Below are 13,119 nucleotides of genomic sequence, written 5' to 3'. Positions count from 1 at the left end.
GTGACTAGCCTTCTGGGGATGACTTTCCATATGAAATGAGGCGGGTCCTCCAACAGCAGTCATACCTATCACCATAACCAAGCCTAAAACCTTTTAAGTTTGGAGGAACTTGTCAGAGCTTGCTTTTTAGAGGCTTGTTCTTAAGAAACCCAGGATCACCTTCATGCTATAGGGAATCAGTAAAGCTTTTATGGAGGACTGATTTTTAAAGAATTCACAAACACAGTAGCTATTTAATACTTTAGAATTTTTAAACCAAATGCACCAGAATAAAATGTGTAGAATTAGAAAGAGATTATGAAATAATAGCATCAAAATTGTTGGGAGATTAAAGCTGCTATAAGTGAAAAAAATTACATTAATAAAAATCACAACATGATTGCTAAAAGACTGAACAATGGATTATTTCCTTTATTGCTTTGGTGGGGGTCATCCTTGTTTTGAAGTTTCAGATGATCTAAAATTTGAGATAATAAATAGGAAATGCATTTCAGTATAAAGAAAAGACTAAGGGTAATGTAATACTTGGGAGGATTATATACTAGGTTTAAACACTGTCTCTCATTTCCTATGACTAATTTCTCAATTTCTGCAAAAGAATTAAGTACACTTTTGCTGCCTTGATTTTCTTCATTATACCTTCACTTAGCTTGAAAAAGTCCAGCATCTTCACTAGATTTTGAAATTTTGCCATTCTGTTGCTATTTTGTGGTAATGGCTAGTGTGAGAGAACAGAAAGAGGGCAGTGTAGATGACCCCGATGATAGTATTCATAGTATGTGCAGATTCACTATAGAGTGTTATATAGGAAGAGTAGGCGAGGATGAATTTTGATCTCTGTTGGAGAAGAGAATCCCTCTATTGGGGAAAGCATTCCAGTATTGTAGACTTGTTTGACTTAGAAGAAAAGGGGATACTAACTTGCTTTCTCCCTTAGTTTTGAGTAACTTCATGTTTTTGTCTTATTTTTTAAAAAATTTATTTTTTGTTTTCAGCATTCATTTCCACAAGATTTTGAATGATAAATGTTCTCCCTGTGTCTCTCCTACCCCTACCCCAAGATAGCGAGGCTATTGAATACCCCTTCCCCTAATCTGTTCTCTCTTATATCCTCCTATATCCCCCACCCCTAACTTTCTAGTAGGGCAAGATGGATTTCTATATCCCAGTGCCTGTATGTCTTATTTCCCAGTTTTTGCCTTTTTTTTTGTTTTAATAAATGTAACATCATTATTTTAAAATTCACAGATGAATCAATCAGTCAGACAAGAAGTAACTCATTCTGTTCTGGGCACTGTGCTAGTGCCCTGGGGATACCAAAACCTTGAGGACACCCTTGGAGATACAAAGAATGAAATGATCTCTCCTTTCAAGTATCTTACCTTCTAGTAGGAAGAAAACAAGCACATATTTAAGTATATTCAGAATAAATGTATGATGAATATATATAAAGTGGTTCAATACAAGGTAATTTGGGATGGAGGACAGGGGGAGTGAGGAATGAAAGTAGTGGGGTATTTTATTAGGTTTCAGTGAAGAAGTGTGTTAAAAGTCTAGAGTCTGGCCAGCACAAAGTGATAAAGATAGGAGACAGAATATTGTGTATGAGAAACAGAGACACTAGTTCGATTAGATTGCAGAATGTGAGATGGAAAGCAATGACCAATAAGGCTAGAAAGAAAGGATAGGGCTAGGTTGTAATGAACTTTAAAAGTGTACAGAGTTTATATTTTTACTGGAATGGCAAAAGCTCACAGATAAAATTAAAGGTGAAACCAAAAAGTGATTTAAATTGTGTAGACATTCACTTGTGAACAAATTTTTATTTTGTCTTATAGTTAAACAAACAAAAAATTATTACAATCCGGAGTCTGTGGTGAAGCATGTTTCTCTCTCATAAGCAGAGGTGGAGGGCTACAGCTGGGTGTAGTGGCAAGCACCCCAGCATTACCAGGGTGGCTGCTAGCACAGGTTCTTGGATCTGCTTTGTTAAAGGAAAGCAACTCAAAATGGGTTAACAAGCTTACTTTAATCAGTCAGACATATATCATTTACCTTGTTCAGGGGAAAAAGGTCAGCACCCCGAACTTCAAAGCATACAGGCAGAATTATCAAGACAGAAACAGATCAAGTAGACAGATTTCCAAACTGTCCAACCATTACATCCATACCCAGTCAACATCTGGGTTTCCACATCTGGGTTTTTCAAAGCCGGGGGACTCTCAACAACGGCTTCCCAGAACTCAGATCAAATCACAGAACACTTCTCAAAGTGAGTCCCAAAACAAAGCTACACATCAGGGCTTATATAGCCTTCTCCTGGCTCAGAGAATGTAACAACCTTATTGACTCACTGGCCAATCAAGAAGTATCTACTGAAAAACAAGCCTCCCACTCCAGGCTTCAGGTGCACTTTTTAGCCTAGGGGCAGGGAAGATCTTCCAAATTTGCATTCCCATTACACTGGGGGATGTGGCATACATGGTTACATAGTCAATATATTGCTTAGCTATACATAGTCTTTGCCTCAGAATTAGTCCTATCTTGTTTTATCCTATTTATTAACCAGGAAAGAAGTAATAGAGAAACTAACTTTCACTTCCTCCTGTATGAAAGTCAGGCTGTTGTCCCTGTATAATGTGAGAGCTAAAAAATGAGTGATCAAGAGAGACAGCATGACATGGTATGCAGAGACTGGTCTTACAGTGAGGCCTGGGTTCAAGTCTCACTTGTGACACAAGCTGACCACATAATTATGGGGAAGACTTTAGTACACTGAGGCCAACTAAAATTCTTTTTTTGTATTAATTAATTTTAGTTTTCAACATCACTTCCACAAGATTTTGAGTTCCAAATTTTCTCCCCAACCCTCCTTTGCCCCCACCTAAAGAGGGTGTGCATTCTGATTACCCTTTCCCCCAATCTACCCTCTCAACCCACACCCACCCCCTTCTTTTATCTCCTTCTCTTTTATTTTCCTGTAGGGCAAGATGGATTTCAACACCCCATTGCCTGTATATCTTATTTCTCAGTTGCATGTAAAAACAATTTTAACATTTATTTCTAAAACTTTGAGTTCCAAATTTGCTCCCTTCTTCCCTCTCCTCTCTCCCCTCGTTGAGAAGGCAAGCAATTTAATATAGATTATACATGTGTAGTCATGCAAAACACTTCCATAATAGTCATGTTGTGAAAGATTAAATATATTTCCTTCCCTTCTATTCTGCCCCCCATTTATTCTATTCTCTCCTGTGACTCTGTCCCTCCTCAAAAGTATTTGCTTCTGATTGTCCCCCCAGTCTGCCCTCCCTTTTATCATCCCCCCTCTATTATCCCCTTCTCCCCTACTTTCCTGTAGCATAAGATAGATTTCCATACCCAACTGAGTGTGTGTTATTCCCTCCTTAAGCCAAATCCAATGAGAGAAAGGTTTATTTATTCCATCTAATGTCCTCCCTCTTCCCCTCCACTTTTTCTTGCCTCTTTTATGTGAGATAATTTATTCCTTTCCATCTCTCCCTTTCTCCTTCTCTCAGTACGTTCCTCTTTCACCCCATAATTTTAATTTTTAGATATCATCCCTTCATATTCAACTCTCCCTGTGCCCTCTATGTATACATATACAAATATACATATATATATACACACAAACATACATATATACATACACCCACCTATACATACATACATATATACACATATATATTCCCTTCAACTATCCTTATACTGAGAAAAGGCTCATGAGTTACAAATATCATCTTTCCATGTAGGAATGTAAACAGCCCAACTTTAATAAGCCCCTTGTGATTTCTCTTTCCTGTTTACCTTTTCATGCTTCTCTTGAGTCTTGTATTTGAAAGCCAAATTTCTATTCAACTCTGTTCTTTTCATTAAGAATGCTTGAAAGTCCTCTATTTCATTGAATTTCCACCCTACCCCCCACCCCCGAAGGATTACACTCAGTTTTTCTGGGTAGGTGATTCTTGGTTTTAATCCTAGATCCTTTGCCCTCTGGAATATCATATTCCAAGTCCTTTGATCCCTTAATATAAAAGCTGCTAACTTTTGTGTTATCCTGATTATGTGTCCACAATACTTGAATTGCTTCTTTCTGACTACTTGCAATATTTTCTCCTTGACCTGGGAACTCTGGAATTTGACCACAATATTCCTAGGAGCTTTACTTTTGGGATCTCTTTTCAGGAGGTGATAGGTAGATTCTTTCAATTTCTATTTTACTCTCTGGTTCTAGAATATCAAGGCAGTTTTCCTTGATAATTGTTTGAAATATGATGTCTAAGGTCTTTGTTTGATTATGGCTTTCAGGTAGTCCAATAATTTTTAAATGATCTCTTCTGGATCTATTCTCCAGGTCAGCTTTTTTTTTTCCCAATGAGATATTTCACATTGTCTTCTATTTTTTCATTCTTCTGGTTTTGTTTTATAATTTATTGATTTCTCATAAAGTCATGAGCTTCTATTTGTTCCATTCTGATTGTTAAGGAATTATTTTATTCAATGAACTGCTGTATATCTTTTCCCATTGGGCCAATTCTACTTTTTAAGGGATTCTTCTCCTCGTTGGCTTTTTGGATCTCTTTTGCCATTTGGATTAATCTGTTTTTAAGGTGTTATTTTCTTCAGCATTTTTTTTGGGGGGGTCTCCTTTACCAAGCTGTTGACTAATTTTTCATGATTTTCTTGTATCACCCTCATTTCTCTTCCCAATTTTTCCTCTACTTCTCTTACTTGATTTTAAAAAGGCTTTTTGAGCCCTTCCATGGCCTGTGACCAATTTATATTTTTCTTGGAGTCTTTGGATGTAGGAGCTTTGACTTTGTTGTCTTGTTTTGGTTATATGTTTTGATCTTCCTGGTAACCAAAGTAAAATTTTATAGTCTGATTTTTTTCCCACTGCTTGCTCATTTTCCCAGCTAATTACCTGACTTTTTAACTCTTGGTTAATGTTGGACTCTGCTTCCAGTATGGAGGGTGTACTGTCCCAAGCTTCAGTGGTTTGGGGCAACTATTTTCAGAGATACTTCTAGGGACCTATACATTTTCAGTTCTTCCAAGGTGAAATGACCAAAGGAGAAGTGTTTACTCCTTTCTTAGTCTGTGCTCTGGTTAGTGAGTGACCACAAGCACTCTTTTCTGCCTTGGAACTGTGAGAAAGATTCCCTCTCCACCACAGACACAAGCTTTGCCATGCCAGTGCTCTTCCTCACAACAGGGCAGCCACCCAGGACTGTGACCCAGATCCAGGCATGGGCAAAGCAAGAGAATCCTACCTAAGCATCAGCAAAGAGATTCCTTCAATACACCTCTGATCAGCTGCTTGATCCCCCCACCATCTGTGGGCTGAGAGTTCTAGAAGTAGTCACAGTTGCTGTCACCCTGAGCCTGGGGACAGATGGGGTTCTTTTCTCACCCAGGTCTGACAAACCTTTCCTACTGGCCTTCTAAGTTGTCTTTGGCATTTGTGGGTTGAGAAGTCTGGAAACTGCCACAGCTGCTAGTGATTCAGTCCCCTGAGGCCTGCTCTGGGTTTGCTGTGGCCCAGTTTGTGCCAACATAGCCCACATTGGACTGCACTACTGTCCCAGACTGGTGCAATAGACCTGCCAGGTTGTCTTGGGCTGGCAACTTGTTTAATTCTGTCATTTTGTGGGTTCCGCTGCTCTAGAATTTGTTTATAGTAATTTTTTACAGGCATTTGGAGGGGTTTGGGCTAGAGCTCCAGCAAGTCCCTGCTTTCACTCCACCATCTTGGCTCCATGCCCCCCCACCCTTATCCCAGACACACTCAAATTCTTAAGGGTCAATATGCTTCAGTAGAGAAACTTCCTCTTCAAGAGTCCCCTGTACTGAAGAAGAGCTAGTTTAAAAAAAAAGTGTTTTTTTAAAACAATGACTATAAAAAGAGTTATAATTTAGAAGAGAGAACATAAAAAGAGTTAAGTGTTTGAAAAGGGATTTTTCCTCTTAGCCATACAAAAGAGGCTGAACGCTTTAAAAGAAAATTAATGCATTTTGTTTTTATTAAAATACTTCTGGGCACTGCATCATTCTGTAACCTCATGTGTAAATAGAGATAAATTTCCCACCCTATGAATACTTAAAGAAAAAAAAACCAGCTAACCCATTCAATAATTATCAATGTTTATATCAATTAACTTGGCAGAAGTTGTTTCTCATTTTAGGGAAGAAGAACCACAACCATTTGAGAAGTGAAAAATGTGATCAATCAACCAGGTTGGCATAGCAACCATGTGTGTGTATACTTTGTTGGATAATCAATTTGAAATAGATAGCTGTTAATTGTTATTTGCTGATAGTAAAGGCCTTATTTTCTTAGAATGTATTGGATCTGAGGAGCAGGCACTGATTGGAAGAAAGTAAGTATTAGGAGATTAATGAATGAGGAAAAGCATTTAAGTGTTTTCTTTGTTCTAGGCACCGGGAAGCCAAAAAGAAAAGCAAGATAGTACCTGATGTCAAGAATCTCACACACTAATTGAAGGAGAGATTTCAGCTTTAGGGTTTCAGGGCAAAGCTGGAAAGTCTTAAGGATTCATCCTCAGGGTGAATGGCAAGGCCCAGGTGTTCTTGAGTTACATAAGTATGTCAGACAACAATGCCTCAGGACTTCAGGCATAGAGAGGAGGCAGTTGGTAAAACCCAGAAGACTTTAGCAGGCAGTGTCAGGGCAGATGGCATAGCCTGATGGTCTTCATCATCTCATCAGAAGAAATGGAATTGTTAACTTCCATCTCACTAAAGTCAAGTAAGCCATTAAGCAACAGAAGCAAAATGGAAAAGTAGAAGGTATATGCTATCTGGAGGGAGTGGTGGGTCTTGTCTTACCTCTCAGATAGGTATTGAGAAGGTGCTCAAAGGTGGCAGATCTTCCCTCAGTGGGTTGTCTCAGAACTGGAGGAGAGGAGAAATGAGAGGAGAGGAGAAGGGAGGGGAAGGGAGGGGTGGGGAGGGGAGGGGACAGGAGGAAGAAAGGGGGGTAAGGATGGTTCCTTGGTTCCTGACATCTAGTCTTCCAGATGGAAGATAGGCAAGTCACATTCTGGGGTAGCAAGAGCAAACCTCAAAAATTGAAACTTCCTGCACTGAAATTCCCAAGTCCACCGATACCAGCAAGACTCTTTACATTGGTATAGAGGCTAGTTTTTGTGAGGAAGAGCCCTGACTAAAATCCCACCTTCTATAGAAAACCTTTCTCAACCACTTAATTCTAGTGCCTTCCCTCTCTTAATCATCTCCTATTTATCCCGTATGTAGCTTGTTAGTACATAGTTATTTGCTTATTTTCTCCCTCATTAGATTGTAAGCACCTTGAGGACAGGGACTGTCTTTTGTCTCTTTTTGTATCACTAATGCTTAGCACAGTGCCTGGCATATAGTAAGTGCTTTAATAAGGATTTATTGATTGATAGTAAAGGTGGGGCTCCAGGTGTACCCATTGCCTTAATAACTAGGTTTTATATGACTCATTTCTATTCTTCACATGTTATAATGAAAGTGTTTTAGTCAATACTTATTAGGAGCTTGTTGCTCATAGATGAACTTAAACCCTACCCCTAGGGAGAACAAGAAATAAACCAAATTCAGATTTTCCCAGGCAGACTTCTGGGTGGAAGTAAATGCTAGTCATTCTGACTGGGTGGAAGTAAATGCTAGTCATTCTGATTGGATGGAAATAAATGCTAGTCATTCTGATTAAGAAAGGAGGAGTTAGCTAGGAGCTCCCAAAGATTGAAGCAGGTGCATCTGTCAAGATTTGAGGACTTGAAGAACTCCATTCATAACATAATTTACATGTATTTTGGTTCAGACCCATGATTTCCTCCATATAAGGAGTTTCCATTGTGGAAATCCCCTCCCCTGAGGCAGATCTGCAACTTATCAATCACCCAGCTTTCTTAGGGGCAGCTATGTGGTGCAGGGGATGGAGTACAGGGCCTAGAGTTAGGATGACTCATCTTCCAGACTTCAATTCTGGCCTCAGAAACTTATAAGTTGTCTGAACCTGGACAAGTCACTTAATTAATTCTTTCTCAGTTTTCTCATCTATAAAATGAGCTAGAGAAGGAAATGGCAAACTACTCCAGTATCTTTGCCAAGAAAACCCAAATGGGATCACAAAGAGTCAAACACAACTGAAATGACTGAACAACAAGAAATCTTTTTTAGAGATTTGTCTGGGGCTATACAAGCCATACTGGCTTGTCCATGGCTAGCTAATACAACTAATATATATTTGAGGCAGAACTTTCAGACTCTAGGAATGACTCTCTATCCATTGCCCCATGTTATATATGTAAATATATGTGTAAACATGCATAATGTGTGTATGTATATGGTGTGTACACATGTGTATAGGATGTATATGTTTCCATGTGTGAGTATACATGCATGGGTATATATATTTGTGTATGGGGACATATATATATATATAAGTGTACATAATGTGTGTATATTTGTATGTGTGGATTATGTGTCTGTGTATCTATATGTATATGTTTCTGTATATTTGTGGATGGCATATAATATGGGTATATATGTGTATGTGTGTATGTATGTATGTATGTACACGTACTTTTGGATATGACATAATATAAAAGATCATTGGATTTGGAGTAATGAAATTTGGGCTTGACCCCTGACTTTTCCACTTTCTACTTCTGTGATCTTGGTCCCTTAACCTCTTTGGGACCTTAACTTCCTGAGGAGATTGGACTCAACAATCTCAGTGACCTCTTGTAGCTCTAAATCATATAATTCTACTCACTGAAATAATGATGACTTTTGAATTGAGTAGATTCACACATAGCCCTTAAGACCCTTAGATATCCTTCCTGTATCCAGGAGGAATTATAGTCTGGAACTAAAATCTGGGTGCATTAGTGAGCTGATTCTGTGTCTAAACTTGGAATCTTCTCTACTTAGAATTAGATCCTCTATAAAAATGAGCCTATCACACTTACTGTGGTGCAGGAAGATTAATAGATTGCTTATACTTAAATTTGGAAATTAAAACAAGCATTAAAACATCCGAGAATCATCATCACTGAAAAAAAGAGAGCTAGCAGGGACTTTAAGCATTTCCTCTTCAACTATCTTCATCTTTCAAGTATGAAAACAAGCCCCAGGAAGCTAAATGCTTAGCTTAAGTTTCCATAGCTAGCAAGTGACAGAGCTAGCTAACATTTAAACCCAAGTTGTAATAGTTTTAAGGCTTTTTCTGAAGAAGGGGGAACCAAATCTCCTGGGGCAGAAGCAATTACTTCTTCTCCAAGGAATGATTATGTGAATCTGCATGTACTTTCAAGTGAAAGATCACCTATAAGACCCAGAGAAAGAAGAGATATAAATGTCCATGGTTGTTGACTCCCTGCTGAGGGGTACCAAGGCAGCTATCTGTTATAACTACAATAGAGAGATCTCCTGTTTTCCTAGGGCAGATATCCAGGATGTGACAGAAAATTTCCAAAGACTTCTTACATGGAATAACTATTAATTACTGCTGGTGATTTACATGGGCACAAATGTTGTTACCCCCAACACCTCAGGGGCCTCCTCTCTCCTCTACATAACCTCCGTCATTGGGAGAATGGACTTGCGTTTATCACCATTTCTACATAGCATAGGTGCCACCAAGTTAAACATTCAAATGCAGCATTGCTGCCTGCTTGAATCCTCATATCTGCTACCATTGGATTGGGTTCCAAAGGTCATTCCTAGCCCTTTGAGGTACTGATGCTGGCATATAAAACCCATATACACTCAGTTACCAAACTCTAGTACCTCTAGACTCCTGAATGGTTCCATCTTCTGACCTTTCAAAACTCCTAACATATCCTCCAACTTCCCTCAGTAATGATAGGGTTCAAGACATCTGCTAGAGCTCTTTGCCAAAAGCAGAACAGCTAATAAAATTATTTTTTTGGCGAACAGCTGGGATAATTTCATCCTTTAAAATGTGAAGGAGTCAACAAAGGGAAATTCTGTTCTAAATTTGATTCTCCCTGATGGGGAGAAACTGATTGCTGAGGAGAAAAATGATTGAAACCTTGCAGGGAAATGACCAATCTATCCTAGACTTTATGATAGAGAAACAAAAGAAAACTAGACATAGTCTGAAATTCACCTTAGATTTTGGGAAAGCATAAATTTCAGTGAGTTCAGAGGAAAGTCAGAACATTGAAAAAAATGCCTTAAGGGAAGTCAGCCCAAGAGGGATAAGAGATGCTTAGGAATGAAATTCTGAAGACCCAAAGGGAAATCATTTCAATGAGGAGGAAAAATGGCATTTGTCTGAAGAGACTGATGTATATGGACAGATATGGACAACCAACTTAGATTATAAAAAAGAAAGAAGATGTGTGTTGTGCTGTCCTGTAAAAATGATGTCAAGAATTAACTGAAGATGACAATGAAGGTTAAAAAAAGAAGAGTTTCTTTAGCTATATTGAGAGAAAAAGAAGAATAAAAAACAGAAGTTTTGCTTGCTATGGATGGCATGATGACAACTGACCACAGAGAGAAGATACAGCTACTCAGTTTTATTTTGTGTTTGTTTTCTCTGCAAAGAAGGAGGATCTTTACACTAGGAATTATGGAACAAAAATGACTAATAGAGAGTTGAAACAGATTAAGTATGGCAGCAGTAAGACAGCACCTAGTGGCCATAAGTGAATTCTAGTCACCTGGTTCAGATGACCTACATCCTTGGGTCTTAAAAGATGTCATTGATATTTGAAAGATCATGGAAAATGGGAACGGTACCACAAGAATAGAGAATCGTAAATGGTAAATCTGGTTTTCAAAAAATGGAAGAAAACACAGCCAACAAACGATAAGCCAGTGAATTTTATTTCAATTTCTGGGAAAATCTTAGAAAGCGTCATTAAAAGGATGAATATCTAGGATGGGAAATGGAGATTGTGAAGAGCTTGAATAAGTCATGCCAGACTAACCTCATTTCCTTTTTTAACAGGATTACTAAGTTAATAACTGGGGAGAATGATGATGATCTAGTTTACCTAGGTTTTAGCAAAACTTTTGATAATCTATCTAGTTGTAAAAGATGGATAGAAATAGGGATTAAGTATTAATACAACATATTGGATTCAAAGCCAGTTGGACAAAAAAGGAGACAATTATTAGAGGGAGGGACTATGGGAAAACAAGCAGACTATTGGTCTAACTGTTCTGAAGAGCAATTTGATACCCTCAAAGCTGTTAATTAAATGATGCATGCCATTTCACCCAGTGATATCATTACTAGGCAAATACCCTAAAGAGAACAAAGAAAGAGGGAAAGGACCATTTATAAAACAAACAAAAACAACAAAACTTGTTTGTAGCAGTTCTTTTTATCATAGCCAAAACTGGAAACCAAGAAAAACCCATCATTTGGGGAGTGACTGAATAAATGATGGTATATGAAAGTAATGGAATATAATCCTACCATAAGAGATGATAAAAGCATGGAATCAGGGGAAGCTAAGGAGACTTAGATAATTGCAGTGAGCAGCACCAGAACAACACTCAAAGACTTAAGAACTCTAGTCAGTGCAGTAATCCACCACAATTCCAGAGGACCAATTAAGATGAGTGCTACTCACCTCTTGACAGAAAGATGACAGACTAGAAGTACAGAATAAGACATACATTTTCAGTCATGACCCATGTATGAATTTATTTTGCTTGATTAGGCTTCTACATTACAAGAAAGGATTGATATTTTTTTCTTTTTTAAATTTTGGAGTCCAGAAGGAAGGCCTGACAAACAGGACAGCTTTGAAACTAAGATGTTGAATTTATCACACACTTTAAAAAACCAAGCTATACATGATAGAGATTTGTGGTTTCTATACAATCTTCTTTTTCTGTTCCTTTTAATGGAAACATTCATGTTTGTTGGTGTTTATCAAGTTAAAATGAAGAAAAATAATTATTTTTTAATTAAAATGAAATTTCTTTCTTGCTTAAAAAATTAAAAATTTTAAAAATCAATAGAGGTATATTTTGTTGTTCAATTTTAAAAATTGAATTCATGTATCCAAGAGATAGATCAGTCAGCATAATAACTATACTTTCAGCTGATTACATAGTACTCAGTAAAAATGCACAATTCAGCTTTGAGGCTCTAAGGTCTTGATAGTGTGTTTAAACTGTTCCCTGATTTCATTTTTTAAAAATAACATTTACTTTTGATAATGCTGATTTTTGAATATTCTCAACAATGTTTTTTCTCTAGTTTAAAATAGATTTCACTCCATTTCTGCAAAAGATTTATTTGACTGATTAAGGGTCCAAGAACATACCTTCTAGCATGAAATATATTCATATAGTAAACTTTAAATAACAACTTACTGTAATCACACCACATAATCTTTGCACCCTATTTTTTTGGTCCAAAAATTCTCGCTTAATCGTCACATGGTATAATTCTGTTCACCATGCAATTTAAAAGGTAAACAGGGTAGCGATGTGTTCACCAGTAGCATGTGAATTAGCATTTATCTCTTGCACATTGTGAGCTGTGAGCCTAGAATTCTCAGTATATTTCTGAAAGCCGACTTGACTTGTGGAGTTTGTTTAGAGTGCTGCATAATGGTTTTGTCTTGTCGCTTGACCCAGTGAAGAGGCATAAGCACAAGGGGAGTGAAGGCAGGTGAAGCTTTCATAAGTTATATGATATGTTAGGATTTGTGTCATCCCAGTTTCAAGCTATATTCATGAGTATTCTGTGCATCCTAATCTTGCACCAAAGACAATTTAGTAATAAATGATTTTTAAGTAATACTAGCACAATTTTTTTTAAAGCTTCACATAATGGTTGCACCCCAGGTTTTTGCAAAAAATTTGGCATAAAATCTGCAATGATTGTGTATGGTAAAAACAGAATTTTCCCTGCTTAGATTATGGGTTACAGGGGGTGCATGTTGTTAATTAGGTTAGGAGATGGATGATGGGGGAGAATCCATTATCAAAGGAACATACATTCATTTCTTCAATAAGTATTTATTAAGCTCCTACTACATACCAGGCATTGTACTAGTCATGGGGGATTTAAAAAACAAACAGTGGCACAGT

At 37.6% G+C, this 13,119-nt stretch overlaps 1 long non-coding RNA gene across 1 annotated transcript in view; it reads left to right on the top strand.

Moving 5' to 3' along the window:
- LOC138173446 (uncharacterized) overlaps window positions 1-13,119 on the top strand; it is a 52,427-nt gene that overhangs the window by 750 nt on the left and 38,558 nt on the right. The gene's annotated exons all lie outside the window — the stretch shown is intronic.

Source organism: Petaurus breviceps, unplaced genomic scaffold (genome assembly GCF_028583685.1).
Source record: "Petaurus breviceps papuanus isolate PSGF00001 unplaced genomic scaffold, PetGlider_PUasm1.0 582, whole genome shotgun sequence".
Classification (NCBI taxonomy): domain Eukaryota; kingdom Metazoa; phylum Chordata; class Mammalia; order Diprotodontia; family Petauridae; genus Petaurus; species Petaurus breviceps.
Note: the sequence above shows the minus strand (reverse complement) of the source record. Positions and strands in the feature narration are given on the sequence as shown.